The sequence below is a fragment of the Periplaneta americana genome, chromosome 7 (genome assembly GCF_040183065.1).
Source record: "Periplaneta americana isolate PAMFEO1 chromosome 7, P.americana_PAMFEO1_priV1, whole genome shotgun sequence".
In the NCBI taxonomy this organism is placed as follows: domain Eukaryota; kingdom Metazoa; phylum Arthropoda; class Insecta; order Blattodea; family Blattidae; genus Periplaneta; species Periplaneta americana.
In genome coordinates this window covers 65325378-65338814 of record NC_091123.1, presented here as the reverse complement: position 1 = coordinate 65338814, position 13437 = coordinate 65325378, and the positions used below count along the sequence as shown (strand labels likewise).

Genomic DNA, 13437 nt, shown 5'->3' with positions numbered 1-13437 from the left:
TCTCAGGGTCGTCTGCGAAGAATGCGCAACACTGAAGATGTTGCTACGGTCCATACAGTCTTCCCCGTTCATGCCACACATGTCCCTGTGAATTTCACTCGGGTTATATCCTTTAGCCCACAAATATCGCACAACCATTGCTAAGCAACTGCCGTTAAATTTTGAAACTTTCGTAATATTTCAATCATTTGACACTCACGCATGAACGTTTCATGTTAATAATAATACTAGTTGTTTAGTTAACTGTCCGAAGACAGGTCTGAACCTCACAAGTGATACCAACAAGATAACAATTTTGCGGCAACTAGGCCAAGAGATAATGGAGTAGGGTGGCCAGTTCTTTTCCCCCTCCATTGCATACATCACCGACTAGCTACATATTATAATAGTCAGACTTCAGATGAATACAAACAATTATTCTTCCTCTGACACACATCGTCAAATGAGATGTACTGCCTGATACTAGATGTACATATCAGCCAGAACTTCAATCAGAGGATGAATAATAGTCTATTAGTAATAACAATAATACATATTATTATTATTATTATTATTATTATTATTATTATTATTATTATTATTATTATTATTATACTGGTAATACCTAATGGTAAGCTTGAGGGAAAGTATCTTTCATTTCTCCTATAAAAAATTAATTTTCGATGCTGAATACTCACTACATTTCAAAGCATCGTTAAATAGGCTGGGTTGGGGTAATTTGGGTATAGAATAGCCTATTTCAAGTTTAGAGACATATACCTTGTTATCATAATAACATTTTCCAGTCAATTTTTTATGTTAGTACTGTGACCTTCTAGAATCATTCTATTGCATTTTCAAGTATGTTGGCCTCTTCTTATAATAATAATAATAATAATAATAATAATAATAATAATAATAATAATAATAATAAGCTTAAGTTTAATCATACTCAATCTATCCCATTGATGGAGAAATTTGGGTAAGTTATAATGTGTACTATTGAAGTAAAACATGCTTTGAACTCTTTATGAAATCGAATTATCCCAACCATAGATTAGTGTACTCTACGTATAAAAAACAATTCAAATTTTTAACACTCCATGATAGACAATTGTGAACTATACAATATATATTAAATTGGCATATGTTTGAAGATTGGGTAAAGTTTTATTCAATAAATTGTAACTTCTACTCAAATTACCTCACTGTAGCCAATTACCTCGACCTACCCTAAGTAACACTACTGGTAACACTGAAAACTGATACGATCTTCATTATCTCTAACCTGTTTTCCTGCAGCATCAAAACAATAGACTATATATTTAAACTTCTTACAACGAGAGTAAAAGTGAATAATGAGACCCAGGAGCTCAAAAAGTATTCCGAAGCCTGAAGAAGTGTTTGTCCACCGTCACTGTGTTACACAAGACGCCTTCATTAGCAGACATTCCTTCACGTGCAGAAGGTGTTTGGCGTCCTTGAGAGGAACGCAGTCTCGTGAAAGCAGTGTGTCCACTTTTTCAGAATCTGATTGCGCACGTAGCGCTAATGGCGTGCCACTGACCGCGCTCAAACGCTGGCTCCCGTGAACATGGACCGTGCTGTAGAGGACATGGCGGTCCTCTCGTTTTCTCCGCAGATGATTACACCGTTTTCTCCTTCGGTCAGTCTCCATTATCAACTCGCAGTTGAGAAATGGTTCCGTCAGTTCTAGATCACCACTCTTGCAATAATGCGACGTTATTTTAGTTATGACACTTTTTGCTTAGACCTAATTGCAAGTTGAAGTATTGTGTATAAAAACCGACCCAATTACAAATCAGCAAACCTATAGCCTACTTGAGAAAATTCGAGAAACTTTTCTGTCCCCAAGTACAGAATACACAGCATTTACCGATGTATAAGACGCACCCCCTATTTTTGTACACACTTTTTTGGGGGAAAAGTTTTTTTTTTTACTGAATATTGTAATGAATTTACGGGTGATTCCACCGTCACTCACATTACAATGTAACAACTCTCACCACACATTCTTAATTATACAGTTCCTGATTTTAATTGTATATTTTCATTTGATAAAAGATTTCGTTTCCCAGTAGAAAGGGTGAAAATAGGTATACAGTCACTTGAGAACTCATACTTACTTACTTACAAATAGCTTTTAAGGAACCCGAAGGTTCATTGCCGCCTTCACATAAGCCCGCCATCGGTCTCTATCCTGTGCAAGATTAATCCAGTCTCTATCATCATATCCCACCTCCCTCAAATACGTTTTAATATTATCCTCCCATCTACGTCTCGGCCTCCCCAAAGTCTTTTTCCTTCCGGCCTCCCAACTAACACTCTATATGTTTTTTCTGGATTCGCCCATACGTGCTACATGCCCTGCCCATCTCAAACGTATAGATTTAATGTTCCTAATTATGTCAGGTGAAGAATACAATGCATGCAGCTCTGCGTTGTGTAACTTTCTCCATTCTCCTGTAACTTCATCCCTCTTAGCCCAAATATTTTCCTAAAAACCTTATTCTCAAACACCCTTAATTTCTGTTCCTCTCTCAAAGTGGGAGTCCAAGTTTCACAACCATACAGAACAACCGGTAATATAACTGTTTTTTAAATTCTAACTTTCAGATATTTTGACAGCAGACTAGATGACAAAAGCTTCTCAACCGAATAATAACAGGCATTTCCCATATTTATTCTGTGTTTAATTTCCTCCCGAGTGTCATTTATATTTGTTACTATTGCTCCAAGATATTTGAATTTTTCCACCTCTTCGAAGGATAAATCTCCAATTTTTATATTTCCCTTTCGTAGAATATTCTAGTCACGAGACATAAGCATATACTTCGTCTTTTCGGGGTTTACTTCCAAACCTATCGCTTTACTTGCTTCAAGTAAAATTTCCGTGTTTTCCCTTCGTTTGTGGATTTTCTCCTAACATATTCACGTCATCCGCATAGACAAGAAACAGATGTAACCCTTTCAATTCCAAACCCTCTATGTTATCCTGAACTTTCCTAATGGCATATTCTAGAGCGAAGTTAAAAAGTAAAGGTGATAGTGCATCTCCTTGCTTTAGCCCGCAACTTGGGAAATCATAATTTATTAAATAGGAAAGAAAATGTTAACTGTACTGTCATTCACATTAGAAGACAAGAACATGCACACAGTATGCATACGCAATAATGGCAAACTTTGCTCTTCTAAAAACTGGAAAGAAAAGGCTTTTTCTGTTGGACATCACAATATAATAGTGATAACTTAGTGGGAATAAAATTTCTGTAGAATATGTTTAAATTATGAAAAATCTGCTGTATTTGTGTCACTCACATTACAGTTCTCTGTCACTCACATTACTTGATTAGAATTACTTAGTAGGAAAATTATTTTGAAGTACAATTTATCCTAAGAAGATATTGAAATATATCATTAACACATTATAAAATGAAACGCAAAGAAAAAATCATACAATTTATAGTATTAAAAGATATATAATGCCTGTCTTAGTATAAAGTTGCCAATTGTATTGTATAACTCAGGGTTTTAGAGAAGCCAAATCTTAAGAGTTTGCTTATATCATGATATAAGATAAGGAAATAGTGGCCTTAAAATCACTTAAATTCGCATGAAATAAAAAAGAGCAATTGATGATATTTTGAAGCTAAGTTTCATAAGGAAGACAGTTTCCCACCAAAATATCCTTGTAAGTAGGAAGTACACGTTGTAGGCAATGGTTACAATAAAATTTTCACCTCGTCTCATAATTTTAAAATTTTGATGAAATTTGCCACTCCTCATGGAATGACCCTTACAGTATTTAAAACATAAAGTAATATGTGGTCTACTTTCATCAAATACCTGAACTAACTAGAAAAAGAATACCTTTCAGTCTTCGTCAAAACCCAGAAAATCATCTCCAGACCTAATTGAAGAGTCGCTTGAAATTTCTAAATCAGAATCTGAGTACTCGTAGAGCTAATTGTCCTTTGTACTATCCAGGGCATTAATAATACAACACTTCTTAAATGATGTAACAACCGCCTCAGTTTTCATAGTAGGCCAGTGATGTCAAAGCAAGCGCATTTTTCTGACCTTGACGTCGTGCGCGGGCATCAAGCGCAAAGTATGGAAAGAGGAAGAGTTGTGTATATGAATAAGCAGCCTGTTGGATTAAGAAAACAGTGGTGCACAAACTTCAAACGGAACGTGAAATTTTATGTCGTTATTTTTATATGGCTTCTTTCTGTTTGATATTATCTATATTGTCTGTAAAACAAAAGTACTAATACCAATTTCTTAATATTGCAGTTATGTTTAAATGTTAATAACATAATAAAGAGTTAAGAAGGAATATTCACATAAATTCCATAGTGGTGTAACTATACTGTAGTAAATGGATCAAACACATCATTCATAAAGAAAGTGACATCCCAAAAAAAAAAAAAAAAAAAAGATTGAGTATGACATGATACGTTGGAATCGGTATTGATGGTACCTTTAGCCTTATAAAAGTAATCAATAAACTAATCAAAACAATATTACAGTACAAAGAAAGTTACTAAGTGCTGTATATGTTTTAAGTGTAACTAATATTCCATAACAAAACTCTCATCGCATAATGCTTTTAAGGTGATATTGGTGAGAGCAACTTCCTATCATCAGAATATTCAATTATTTTCCCGAAATGTGCTGAAGCTATACAACACATAGGCATGTATCTTTTGCTTATGTTGTAACAGTCGTTGCTTTGTTAATTCATTTCCATACAAACAATTTCAATGCGAATATTTTCAAAATTTTCAATACACTATCTTCAGTAATACGTATTTACGGTATATTAGATTTACCAAAACATTCTGAAAGGCTACTAAATAAATAGGCCTATATCTGAAAATTTCACTTTTCTATAAAGAAAAGTTGATAAAATATTTCTTATGAACAAAAAAATCAAACTTCTGAAAAATGAACATTAAAATTAAAACTTACATTCTTATAATGCACTTACACTTCTCAGACAAATCTAAAAATTAAAATGGATACAGTTTTAATAAGTTGTCTTCCCTTTATCTATTTAAGCAGTGATGGCCATCCCTGTATATAGCTCGACGAAGCGGCATATACTACCTCATTCGTCTGTCTCTTTCCTTTCCGTTGTAAAGCGCTCAGGCTCTCCTGAGCTCTAAAGCGCGCGCTTGCTCCTATGGGCATCAATTGACATGCCTGTAGTAGGCTATCACATGAAGCTTTGACTCATTCACAAATTCAGTGTCGGCTTGTAAGACGCATTCTATTATTCACATCCATATTTAAAGAAAAATATTGCGTCTTATACGATATCACGAGACCACTATTATATACGGTGGCAATAATACACAATCCAAGAGATTTAAGAAATTTCCTGTCACTTTTTTTCCTTTCCTTGTTTCCCTTTTAATTTCTTTGTCTAATTCTATTTCATCACAATTTCCTTTAATACATTCCTTCATACGTTTTTCCTCCTGTTTCAACTCTTTAATTCTACTTTCTTTCCACCCATCTCGTTTCTGTTCGTTCAGATTCTATATTCTTTCTTACAACAGAATCGCTCCTTAATGCACCGAATCCTTTACCAGAGTGAATCAGAACATCTGCAATTCGGGAAACCTCAGAGCCGCGTCTGTGCTGATGCATATGTAGACGAGTCTCTGAGGGGAGTCCGTTGATCAGCATTCTGTGAACCTGCAGACCTAGACGTGCTCTCGCCGCTCCTTGTTGCCGGGTCAAGACTTGCCCGCATCACATTTCAGGACAGACTGTCTCTTAGCTTTATTTTGTATCGGGAAAAACCAGGCATTACATCCAGATATTTTATTTCTGACTTTTAGAGAGCACGGAAAAGGTTCGAAGAAGTTGTAACATATTTCCAGTGACCTGTAAAGCATTCCTGAATGTCATAGTATGCTTCACAGTAAAGAAAATATCTCGCCTCAGGTGAGAAAGAAGAGCCATGAAATTGAATTCGCAACTAGAACACAAGGGCGTAATGTTATTCGTATTACTAGAGCGTCGGATTTTCACTCTCGAGAATTGGGGTTAAAACCCGGCGAGTTCAACATAAATTTTGGAAAGTTGTGCAGGGTTTTCGTTCCAATAATTCGCAGTCATATTAGCAATATCACTCTTTCCAGATTATTGCATAAAGGATAGAGTAAATCATGACAATAAATAAAGAAAATAATGGGAGAGATTATTAATAAAATATTATTATTATTATTATTATTATTATTATTATTATTATTATTATTATTATTATTATTATTATTATTATTACTAGCCGTACCCGTGCGCTCCGCTGCACCTGTTGGAAATAAATGTATAGTAATTACATAATTAAAATAGGACATTTGATCCAGGGAACATTCGTGTTTGATAGAAGGATAAATCGTTTAATATGTTACTTAATTTAAATTGTATTTATAATATTAAAATGCGTTATCCAGAGACCACTGATTTGGTGCAATGACAATTCCTTTAACATGTTTCTTAATTCTTATTACCAATTATTTTTGGAAAAGCGAATATTAACAGAAAAATTTTGGCTACAGATTTATTATTATGTTTATATTATATTATATTATATTATATTATATTATATTATATTATATTATATTATATTATATTATATTATATTATATTATATTATATTATATTATATTATGAAAAAGTGTGTTGATAACGGATGTACTCGAATTAGAAAGTTTTTAATTTGTTGTGGGAGCTCTTGAATCTCAGGAGGAACAACTTTTACAACATCGCAACATAATCTGCTTGGCTCATTACCCAATTTTTTTCCATTGCATTTATTGCATATGTATTTTATGTATTTTAACACGATTCAATTGAGCATAGTTAAAATTTGAATTATAAAATAATGCATTGCTAAGCTAACGTACTATTACTGCATATTAAATCAATACACTCTCGTTGTTCGTTAAGTCTCTGAGATAAAAATGAATATGTTCATAAACATTATTATAAGAAATACAGGAAATGAATATACAGAATAACCTATCAAGTTTTCTGTGCATAAGAAGCTATTTTAATCTTACCTGTCCTCAATTCACTCACAAGTTACTGTAATAACATTATAGCATTATGTCCATCCAGAGAAACTACACTTTCCAATGATGAAATAACAATTAATTATACAAATCGGTTAATTTAGCTTCCGATATTACCATACAAATACAGAAACATTGTCTGTGGGCTATGTTTCATAGCTTTCGATTGTTGTGTCCAAGGCCCCTTATAGACGAAGTCATTTGTTTTTAATTTCAATACACTGCCTTAGATGGCAGTTATTTTAATTTTAAAACTCATTTATCTCATTAAATATCAGTCCTATCAAAATTTTTCAAAGTATAAAACTTATCAGAAATCATTTTTAAAGAAACATTTGCTATGTAACATATTTCACAAAAATCAATAATAATCGAGATATTTCTATTTATTTAATTCAGGCCCCCTTATAACCCCCCTTTTAAATAACGTATTTTGAATGTCATATAGCCTATAATCTAAGTTACAAGGAACTTAATTTATATTCCAATTTTCATCGACATCGGTTCAGCCATTATCGCGTGTAAAGGTAACAAACATACAGACAGACAGACATACAAACAAATATTTCAAAACAGCGATTTTTGGTTTCAGGGTGGTTAATTATATATGTTAGGAGCAATTATTTTTGGAAAATCGAAAATTATCAGAAAAATTTCGGCTACAGATTTATTATTAGTATAGATTATTATTATATACACAAACAAGCCTTCTTCCTCAGGACAGGTCTTTCATTGCAAACCCAGCAATGTTCAGGCTTTTCTATTTTCTGCCTTCCTATTAGTCTCCGCATATGATCCATGTATTATCTTAATGTCGTCTATCACCTGATATCTTCTTCTGCCTCAAACTATCCTCCCGTTCACCATTTCTTCCAGTGCATCCTTCAGTAGGCAGTTTCTCCTCAGCCAATGACTCAACCAATTCCTTTTTCTCTTTCTGATCAGTTTCAGGATCATTCTTTCTTCACCCACTCTTTCCAATACAGCTTCATGCTGTCTGTCCATTTCACATGCTCTATTCTTCTACATATCAACATTTAAAATGCTTCTAGTCCAGGTTTGCAGAACTTGGCGACAATTGTGGCGTTGCGTCACTCATCGGAAACATCATTCAACCCTTCCTTCTACGCCCGCGTCATTGACTTGGTAGGGGAGGGGATTTCTATCCAGTGTCTAAGTTACGTGATTGCGAACGGGGCACAGTGACGTCATTCAACGCTAGTGGACTGTGGACGGGGAACCAACGCTTTCCCCTTGATTTCCACCCCTCTCTCGCCAGTTATGTATCCCTGTTCTAGTCGCTTCTCTTCACTTCGTCATAATGTCCTTATTTCTGCCCTATACAATGCCATACTCCACACAAAGCACTTTACTAGTCTCTTCCTTACTTCTTTTTCCAAAGGTCCGCAGAAGATGCTCCTTTTTCTATTAAAAGCTTCCTTTGCCATTGCTATCATCCTCTTGACTTTCTGAAAGCAGCTCATGTTACTCATAACAATACACCCCAAGTATTTGAAACTGTTACTTGCTTTACTGTCTCATTTAGAATTCACTAGCTTATCTTCTTTATTTTTTTCGATAACCATGGTCTTCGTCTTGTTTGCATATATCTTCATCCCATACTGCTCACAGCTGTCATTTAGCTCCACTAACATATCCCTTAGTATCGACTCCTCTTCTGCTAACAACGCCATATCATCAAATCTTATGCACTTAAGCGGGATGAAACCCATGCCCAAATGGAGCTGCAAATCAGCAGACAGATGTACCACCGCCTAAACTACGTACCTAGGTGACGTCACTTTATTAGGACTGACATGTACTTTCCTCTTTAGCGCAGTTATGAAACAGTTTCAAAAGCAAGTTTGACGTCACTCAGAGGAGGAAGATTAGTCTATGTGCAAAATTTAAATTCACTTCACTCATGATTTAATTTATAACCCCAAAAGTTTGGCAAAACTTAGTTGTGCAATAAAAAGTATACCTACATCACCATTTAAAACTATTTTCTAAATTTGTAGTTTTCAATAATTAGGCTACACAGACATTTTTTTTTAATTACTCTATTTTTAAGTCCATGTTGACTGTGCACCGGTTCAGTCCTCTCTCAGAAAAAATATGTCTTAGCTAGGGTTCCCAGACATATTGGAAAAAATTACGAGACACTTATCAGTTATCACTGAATAAGTTTAGTATGCGCACCCATCAAATATGCCAATCTTTCAAAGTGTGTGTGTAGTAAAGTTTACCACAAACACTTTACTAGCTAAGGGTAAGTAAATAAGTAGTAAACAAAATTGTTAATGAGCAAATTTGCATTAAGTTTATGCTTCTTTATGTAATTTGCTTTCAAATTGTTTTTACAAAGTTATTACAGAAATAGCTACAAAATACATTAAGTTACTCACTTGACAGTAGTCTTATAAATCAATCCGCCTTGGCCTTGCAATATTTCTGTAAAAAATGAATTTCACGTAACAATTGTTTATTTTGAAGAATCATGTCATGAAAAGCAACAAAGTCCTAACTGAATAATGATTTTACAACAAGCATTGTTTTTACAGACAATTTATTTTTCTCATCAGTCCATAGAGCGTTCATGCGAGAAAATAATCTTTCGACACACGCATTTCTTCCAGGAATACCCTCTTCAAATTTGAGAGTTCTCCTTCAGTACTTTTAAAAAGATCCACCCAAACTTCATCTAAACGTTTGGTGTTTCCATCACTCGTCTAGAGAAATTAATAACTCACAATAATATTGTTTCATAATTATAGTCTCTTTACAGTTACCTGCAATGAGTAATTTGTAATATAGAATAGAATAGACATTGTAACTTTTCCGTTTTTTCTCAGTTTAGAACTCTAAAATATGGGACGGAAAGCTGTCCCGAAGACTTTTCTCGGGACAACGGGACGGATTAGCGAAAAACGGGACGATCCCGTATTTTACGGGACGTCTGGGAACCCTAGTCTTAGTACTTAAAATAATAAATTGAAAATCAAGCAATGACTTATGAATATAGCTAGGATTCTTAAAGGTATATGCATACAATCACCAACCTTAGAATGTATCTTACAAGAAATATGATACTTCTTTGGACATACTTGAAGGTTTCCCTCTATCATTGCATCAACTCTCTACCTCTCCTTCTTTTCATCTATCGTTTGCAATAGTACAAATAGGATGAGATGAACTCTTGGGGTAGTTTAGGTTCCCAGGAAGGGCTTGATGCTTTGGACGGATGATCGTTGACTTTTGCTGAGACATGTGCACATGAGGCCAGCTGTCGGTTGGTCGGACTTGGCCTCCATGGACTATTTCGCCACATTCTTATTATTTAAATATTTATCTATCTGTATTTATTTATTTATTCATTTACTCATTCACTCATTTATTCATTTATTTTATTATTTATTATTTATTTATTGTTTATTTATTTATTATTTACTTATTCATTTATTTATTTATTTACTTATTTACTTTCTTACTTATTTACTTATTTATTTCCTTACTTACCTACATACCTACCTACCTGTCTATCTATCTATCATCTATCTATCTATCTATCTATCTATCTATCTATCTATCTATCTATCTATCTATCTATCTATCTATCTATCTATCTATCTATCTATCTATCTATCTATCTATCTATCTATCTATCTATCTATCTATCTATCTATCTATCTATCTATCTATCTATCTATCTATCTATCTATCTATCTATCTATCTATCTATCTATCTATCTATCTATCTATCTATCTATCTATCTATCTATCTATCTATCTATCTATCTATCTATCTATCTATCTACCTATCTACCTATCTACCTACCTACCTACCTACCTACCTACCTACCTACCTACCTATCTATCTATCTATCTATCTATCTATCTATCTATCTATCTATCTATCTATCTATCTATCTATCTATCTATCTATCTATCTATCTATCTATCTATCTATTTATTCTTTGTTCACTTCATGGCGGATTAGATATTCTTATTAAGACATGGGATTCACCGAAGGCTTAAAACTGCGAACTAAGGGTACACCGACCACTAGTATCATAACTTGAAAACCACCGAGAATTGTAATTAAGAATTAATAAGACCTAATTCTGCCACAATTTGTTTAATGCAGTATATGGAACTTATTAGATTCGAACTGTCGAAACTTAATCAAAACAGTCAGTTTTCCTCTCCTGTCTTCAATAGTATTTTCACTGGTGGGGGGATGGGAAAGGATTTACCCATGGACTTCCCCGTAAGTATTTCAAAAGTAAAATATAATTGGTTTGAATTTGTACTTAATTTGTACAACTGTTTTAACTACCATTGAATACTTATTAAATTATTTATGAGAATACTGCACTAAAATCAAAGTAAAATGAGACTGCAAAAAGTATAATGCTACAGTCTTTAATATTATAAATTTGTAATAGGACTACACATCCAACCGTTTTAATGTTTTATAAAAGTCTGACCGGGTCGGATGGCTACGTGTTCTAATGCACGCTTCCATTTTAGACGCTGCAGTCCGAAAGTTCGCTAGTTTGAATCCCGTCACGGGCATGGATGGACGTCCTTTCCTAATATTTTGTCCTATGAGTGTCTCCGTGGAGCCCCTATGGGAGGCCCACATGTATGTCGGTGTCTAGTGTGTGTTCCATAGCATCGTCCACCCCCGCTACAGGCATTGTTGTGTACGAGGAGGAGATTAAATAATAGTATATTATGTAACGAACCTATAATGGTAGTAATTAAGACGCGAGTGTGTTTATGAAACTCGCTTACGCTCGTTTCATAATTTTCATACGGACGTCTTAATCACCATTATATACAAGGTGCATACGACTGTTTTTGTTCGACTATAATATGTTTTTATTTTATTTTAGTAGGTTATTTTACGACGCTTTATCAACAGCTTAGGTTATTTAGCGTCTGAATGAGATGAAGGTGATAATGCCGGTGAAATGAGTCCGGGGTCCAACACCGAAAGTTACCCAGCATTTGCTCATATTGGGTTGAGGGAAAACCCCGGAAAAAACCTCAACCAGGTAACTTGCCCCGACCGAGAATCGAACCTGGGCCACCTGGCTTCGCGGCTAGACGTGCTAACCGTTACTCCACAGGCGTGGGCTATAATATGTCTAAGTTTAGAGTTTTTACATACAGGGTTTTTAAAAATGTATCCAATATTTTAGGAGGTGATAGTATGCATCAAAACAAGAAAATAATGTCTAATAAAAATGGGTCCTACAACACATACTTTCTGAGATCTGAACACTTGTTCATAGGAGGTGCTCAATGTGACGTCCATTTATGGCAATGCATTTTCTACCCTACATTACAGCAGACTACCAGATAAACATGCCGTAGTTGACACCCCTGGCATGGAATACTGATACTTCGCAAGGAATACTGAAAACAAAAGTTTGGTTACGGATATGAGCGGGGTTCAGCAGAGATGGTGTTGTGAATTTTCGTATTCAGCTTGTGTGGGCTGATGAAAATCGCCATTCAGTTGAAGAAACAAGGCATCAGCACCGATTTTCAATCAACGTATGGGCAGGTGTTCTTGGTGATAGATTAATAGGGCCATACGTGCTACCACAGTTATTAACTGGGGCTCGTTATCAGGACTTTTCTTATTAACGTATTGTCTACCTTGCTGGAGTATGTGCCATGTCAGCAAAGACTACAGATGTGGTTCATGTACAATGGCACACTAGCACATTTTCTCCGCAATGTGCGTGAACACCTGACGCTGACATTTCAGGACCATTGGATTGGTCGGGGAAGCCCTACACCTTGACCTGCTCGTTCCCCAAACCTGAATCCCCTAGACTTTTGATTATAGGGACACGTGAAGAAATTAATCTACGTCACTCCAATCAAAAATTGTGCAGACATTACAAGATCGCGTCTTCAATGCATGTCAGCACATATAAGAACAATCAGGTACATTTCAGAGTGTGCGTGATTCCTTATGCCGAAGGGCAGAGGATTCCATTGCCATGAATGGACGTCACATTGAGAAAATTCTGTGAACAAGTGTTCAGATCTCACAAAGTATGTGTTGTAGGACCCATGTTTATTCGACATTATTTTCTTATTTTGATGCATACTGGCACCTCCTAAAATATTGGATACTTTTTTAACACCCTGCATAGCTTACATTTTTACTTTACTGACAATGAAACGGTGACCATGAGTGTCTTTTCAGCGTGTTCCCGACTAGTGCAGCAGATGGCAGGCACGGGCATTTTTGAGTCTACGTAGTATTTATTGACATTTTGCAGGGCTTTCGTTGGAGATTTTAACTTTAAAGCAACACATTAAA

At 35.0% G+C, this 13437-nt stretch overlaps 1 protein-coding gene across 2 annotated transcripts in view; it reads left to right on the top strand.

Moving 5' to 3' along the window:
• LOC138703169 (alpha-1A adrenergic receptor-like) overlaps positions 1–13437 on the top strand; it is an 885279-nt gene that overhangs the window by 806085 nt on the left and 65757 nt on the right. The gene's annotated exons all lie outside the window — the stretch shown is intronic.